Raw genomic sequence first — 5,839 nt, 5'->3', positions numbered from 1 at the left:
TCTCTCTCTCTCTCTCTCTCTCTCTCTCTCTCTCTCTCTCTCTCTCTCTCACACTCGCTTACTCACTCACTCACTCACTTACACACACTCTTCTCCGTCGTTACTGCTGCTGCTGTAAGTAATCTTTCACGAGACTCGTCCAACTTCTCGTATAAGAGCTACAACACGCGGAAGACTCGACCGAACTTGCCGGCTGGAGACGGAGCAGCCGAACTTTGACTCGAGTTTCCGTTTCACTTTCGCGCGGTGCGCTGGAATTATATGGCCGCGAAGGCGGCCGAAACTTGCCGCTACTACCGCGGTGTTCCTTCTTGTGCGCCGGAGACACCCAGCTCTTGTTCCGCGATGACGAATTCGCGGGCCGAAGACTCGCATTCGAGAGCATTGTTTCTCTCACGCGCGAATTTTATCTAGATTGATGGTAAGTCGCCGTCGCGAGAAACACTTACATTCTCAACCTTCGGTATTTACGTTCGTTCGTACAATTCGCGGCGCGGCAGTGGAAATTTTTCGCCCCCGTTCCGGTCAGTCACACTCGCGCTTTATCATGGCTTATCCGCCATGTTATCGCGCGAGCCGGAGCTTTCATTCGTAAGACGAGTTATTATCGAACGTTAAATGACATGTTTTCACCCCTTTCCCCCTCCCCTTGCCGCCTCGCGATTTGTTATAATGCAACTCATCGAGCATTCCATTAAACGCGGGAGATGGAATCGCTCGAGTCGCGCGCGACGCAGCTGAGCGCGATTAATAAACTCCGATATTACCTTCGACCTTTGAGCGACGTCGATTGACTGACTCCTCATCGGGTGTCAGTTTAAGACTGCTCTAATGAACGCTAGCGCAGAGAGTCTGTTCGCGTCCCCGTCAGCGAGGACTCGAGATAAAGAAACGCGAGACACACGGCAGAAAGGAATTAATCGATCGACCCTCCACCCTCTTCCAGCGAGGGGAAGGAGATCATCGTGTGCGCGCGCACACAGTCGCTTCGGAAGTTGGCGCACTTCTGTTACATCGGGTAGGAAGAGTGCGCGAGGTGGAATTGTTTCCAAGTAATTAAACTACCGGAAAACTTTTACCGTTAAAACTTTTCTCCCGCTTCGGCGGCGGGCTTGTAAGTCGTTTACGTGCGGCGAAAACTTTCAGACGGCGGTCAGGTTCAGATGTGTCTCACCTTTCAGGTCCGCTCTCTGCCACCACCCGCGTGACTCGGTCGATCTCGAACAAGACGAATTACCTTTTGGCGATTCGCTCGCTCGCACGCGTGCGCGTGTTGAGAGTCTGGTCGCTCCCTCGCGTTTGAATATCACGAACGTCCGACTCGTTAGATCTCCCCCGGCCAAACAGTTGACGCGAGACGAGCGTCTACTTGGAGGACGGAGGTGTTTGAACAGAGGATTAAATAACTTTCTAAATTACCCGGGCCATTAAAAATTACCACAGCTCCGTCCATCTTCCGCTTGTGATCCGCTACGAAATTCCCCTCTCGCCCTCCCCATCTTTCAGTTCGTGGCGACACTCGACTATGTCGATACGTGGACGTCGCGAATGAGCAAGTGGCCCTTGTCTGGAAGACAAAACGCTGTCTCGTGCGAAACATCGACCAACAAGGCGGTTAGCGATGACGACGCTGTCTCTTCGAATTCCCTCCACACGGTGATAAATTGATTCTCACTTTAACGATTTCCCTCGAGGACAGAGATGGAAATTATATTAAGACACGACTTGCCCGCGCGTTAAGGAAACGATGCGAGTGCTCAAGCACAATCGTCCAAAATATTCGTGATTAAAACACGAGTCTTACACTGAGAGAAAAAATATCTGAGAAATAACAACACATTTATTCTCGGGGTAGATCTACTAATTACATATTTACTTGAATTTAAATTCGTTGATTTAATTAGTTGATTCATAAAAAGAGCTGTCGGAACGATCTTTCTCTCTCGCAACCCCCGAGTCGAAATTTCGGTCCTATATTAAGGTCCTATATAAGGTAATAATTTCGGTCCTAATTTAGCAAAGTAGATGCAAAATAATAGCAAAATAGATGCTGAATGGAATAGTGGAATTGAAAGCAGAATCAAAATTTCAACTCGGGTAGGTTAAATAGAATCAAAAGAGATTAATGTAGATTTCAGAACATCAAAATAGGTGTTGAATGGAATAGTAAAGCTGAAAGTAGGATCCAAATTTTGACTCGGGCCGGTTACAGATCTTTACTTCTGGCCGCGTATCAGCGCCTTGGGAAAAGGAGAAAGTCGACGGTTAAGTGTAAAAAGGGAAAAAGGAGGGAACAGGGAGAAGAAACGGCGCGCGTGGAGGAGGAGGAGGCGATGGTGATAGCGGAGGGCCGAATTCGCTTCGAGTTGCGAGAGTCGTGCGAGTGTGCTGACCCTGAACTATAAATGCAACGGGTTCTTTCTCCTCGCTGCATCGCGCCGCATATACCTCCTCGCGCTCACGTGCACGCGTGCACTTGCGCGCAACGTTCTCCCAAGACGTCTGGGCTTTCGCTTTGCTCTCGTTGCATCGTCGTTAGCCATGGGCGTCGTGTGCAACCGCGTCCCTCCGCATTCTACCTTCTCTGTATCGCGGCGAACTTATGTATCCGCGGCTCGGACGACGGTGAATCTGCTCACACGAATGTCACTTCGGCTCGAAATCAGTTTGATCTGAAGACACATCTCGAGAGATCTTGCGGCCTTGCGAACGCGACGCGGATACCTCAGACCTTCCGCGGAAAGTAAAACAAATCGGAACGAAGTGTGTACACCCAAAGATATGTACAATATCGTCCTAGCAGAACTCCTCTTACGTTATGACCTCAAAAGTATTTTTCTAGGAGCAAAAGAATATTCTAACACTTAAGAAAAGAATTCTAATTGCAAAGTGCTATTTTCTGCGGTCCCATATTTCAAGCGAAAACTTTTATCGAAAGATTATCTTCTAACGAAATCCTCTTCTAACGAAGAGGGATAATGTGGTACATCTTTAAAGACAGAATATTTTTCTCTGAAAGTCATATGTAACACACTGAAAGAAAAAAATATTTAAGAGAAGTAAAAAATATTTGGTGGGTACTGATAGTACATTTACTCATGCTAATATGAAATATTTTCAAGTAAGAAACATATACTTTCTTGAAACCTCAGCTGTTCACGAAAGCAATCGAATGAAAGAATTCAGATTCAAAGTAAACATGTTATTTCTCGGATATTTTTACTTTCAGTGTGAGAGGACTGCTAAGGATGAGATTATATTTTGCCGGGTGTAGTTTTAATTACGGACGATTGCGAATATTTGCGTCGTTCCTGAACGCGCACGAGCGAGTCGTATCTTGTTACAATTTCTACCTACCTCCTCGAGGGAGATCCTGGCGACGCCGATGGCCGTTGGCAGCCGTTGCCTCCTGCCGGAGGCATCACTGCCGGTTTGGCGACCCACGTCGGTAGCGCGCGTGCACACGATCATCAGAGAACGTTGGAGCATGGCCAAGCCGAGGCGCCAACATATTCCCGTTCTGTCTAACGGTCTTTAGCCAAGCGCGACGCCGCGGCATTGTATCGTCGGCCTCCCTTCGCGCGAACCTCGCGAGAAGGAAGAACGCTGGAGTCTTGGTCGCGCTCGCGAAAGGCGCTCCTTCATCTCGGGATGGGGGAAACGTTGTCTCCTCATCTTATCTCGGAAAGTAATTCCATTCATCCGTACAGAGCGGAGTACGGGTGATCGTCTTAGCGGCTTAATCGCTCCCCACTTGAACTTGGAAAATAATTATGAGAGCATCTTTAAAGATGTACGCGAGTTACTAAAACTAACTCCGCTCTCTCTGATCCTAATTGAATTTCTAAGAGAGAGAAAGAGGGGAGGAGGGGAGTGAGGGAGAGGAAGAGAGAGAAGCTCTGGATGAACTTTCAATAAAACTCCTCCAATAAGATTTCGATTACATTTTGGGGACACTCGGATTAAAAATTATTACAAAAAATCACGGAGGAATGCTTCCGGAACTTAAGTAATTCAGGGTCTAATTAGTGAGAGACGATATCAGCAGCAATGCGATCAGTTATCCGTTTCCACTGGAATTTTACTCCGAGGAAGGGGAAGGTATCGGCTGTAAACTCGCCGGGTGGAATCCCTCGGTGAAATAAAGCCATGGGATACCGAGATACCTTACGCGGCGCCGCCAGAGCTCGATGGCTACGAAGGTTAACTTTCTACAAAGCGAACTTGCGTCCGTGTAATATCCAGTTACGAAACGGCTGCGATTATTAATGACGCCGCGAACTCGCGAACTCGCCGCGCGTGTATCGGTAGGGTTTTGACCTTTCGATTAAATGCCTGCTTTTAAGACGCAGGTTCTCAAGTAGGCCAAGCAGCTCGCCCCAGAAAATCTTTCGTGTAACAGCATGCTCGTGACACTAAAAATTGTGACACTTGTGACACAATAAAATATAGCAAACAAATGCATAAATATAATACAATATTATTCGTTTTTATTTTTATGTATCGATATGAAGTATATTTTCGGCAAAATAATTGTCCAAACGTTCCGGTAGAATTATTCTAAAAGAAGCACTTATGGGGCGAACGACTCACCTCGCTTGAGAGTCGATAGTTTAACCTTTTGAGCCACACATTTTATTTCTCAGAAGTTTCGTCAGATTTGACATATGCACTTTAGGATGGCTGATTACGAATTTGAGATCAAAAAATTAAAATTCGAAATGGCAAGTCTAATATGACGACTGTATAAATTTTCTAAATTAGATTTAAAATTAAAAAAGTTTTTCAAAATTAGCAATCTCGGTTTTAGCAGAATCTCGGTTTATCCAGAAATAACGGCTATATTTTCTCCAGAAATAACGGCTACAAATTACGGTACATTTTCTCGATATAAAAGAGATATTTGCGATTTTTACAAGAGATGTTTACAAGAAAACAGCAAAATCAATATTTCAATAGCTTATTTAAAAAAAGATCTTATAAAATTTAAAACAAAATGTTTAAAATATACTGTTAATTTTCTTTAATCAATTGATAATGTTTCAATATGTTGATTTCTAATAGTTAGTCCTAAAATGATTCTGAAAAAGTGTCACGATTTTTTACTTACATCTGCTTGTGATAATAGAACAATTTAACATTCAAATTATTTTGTACTTATCTTTAGTTTCTTATGTTTATGAGAGAGAGAGAGAGAGAGAGTGTATAGTAACAATATAATCGACTATGTCCGCTGATAAGTTAGTTAAAATCGTTAATAATAAGAAAAGATAGGTGAGACGCTATGAGCCCGTTATGGTTAACGAGAGAGCGATTCAATATCGTGGCGATAAGGCCAGACGCCTTCCGTGTAGGCCGATGCAGAGAATAAATCGGTGGAATCGTGAGCCTCTGATCGAGTCGATTTTATCGAGGGGAGACGTGCGCGAGAAAGAGCGAGACCCAGGAAGCGATTTTCCATCACGCACGCATCTGCCGTGTTTTCGATTTACGCTTCGCTCCCTTCGCGACAATCACCTGCTTGTCGTTACTTCAGACCGGTGACGGCGACGGCGGCATTTCGGCTTCGCCATCGCGCCGCGAGCGCGCCGCGATTAATGGCGAGCCCGTTCTTAATTAAGGAACTCCTTAATTAATTAGCTGACGCGTTGGTAACTGCTAACGAGGAGTCGCGCCGCGCGATGGAACGATAACAGCCAACAACGCCGCGACGCGGACCGCGATTTTCCGACCGATAATTTTCGTCCCGGGAGACACGGCGGTCGATCGCTTTCTCTCTCTCTCTCTCTCTCTCTCTCTCTCTCTCTCTCTCTCTCTCTCTCTCTCAGATCGGAAGAGC

General features: G+C 45.7%; 1 protein-coding gene across 5 annotated transcripts in view; it reads left to right on the top strand.

Annotated features, from left to right (window-relative positions):
* Nucleotides 1-5,839, top strand: part of LOC116851235 (probable JmjC domain-containing histone demethylation protein 2C) — a 402,970-nt gene that overhangs the window by 82,515 nt on the left and 314,616 nt on the right. The gene's annotated exons all lie outside the window — the stretch shown is intronic.

Source organism: Odontomachus brunneus, unplaced genomic scaffold (assembly GCF_010583005.1).
Source record: "Odontomachus brunneus isolate Ranch 3 - 2012 unplaced genomic scaffold, Obru_v1 Obru_scaffold_169, whole genome shotgun sequence".
NCBI classification, from domain to species: Eukaryota; Metazoa; Arthropoda; class Insecta; order Hymenoptera; family Formicidae; genus Odontomachus; species Odontomachus brunneus.
Note: the sequence above shows the minus strand (reverse complement) of the source record. Positions and strands in the feature narration are given on the sequence as shown.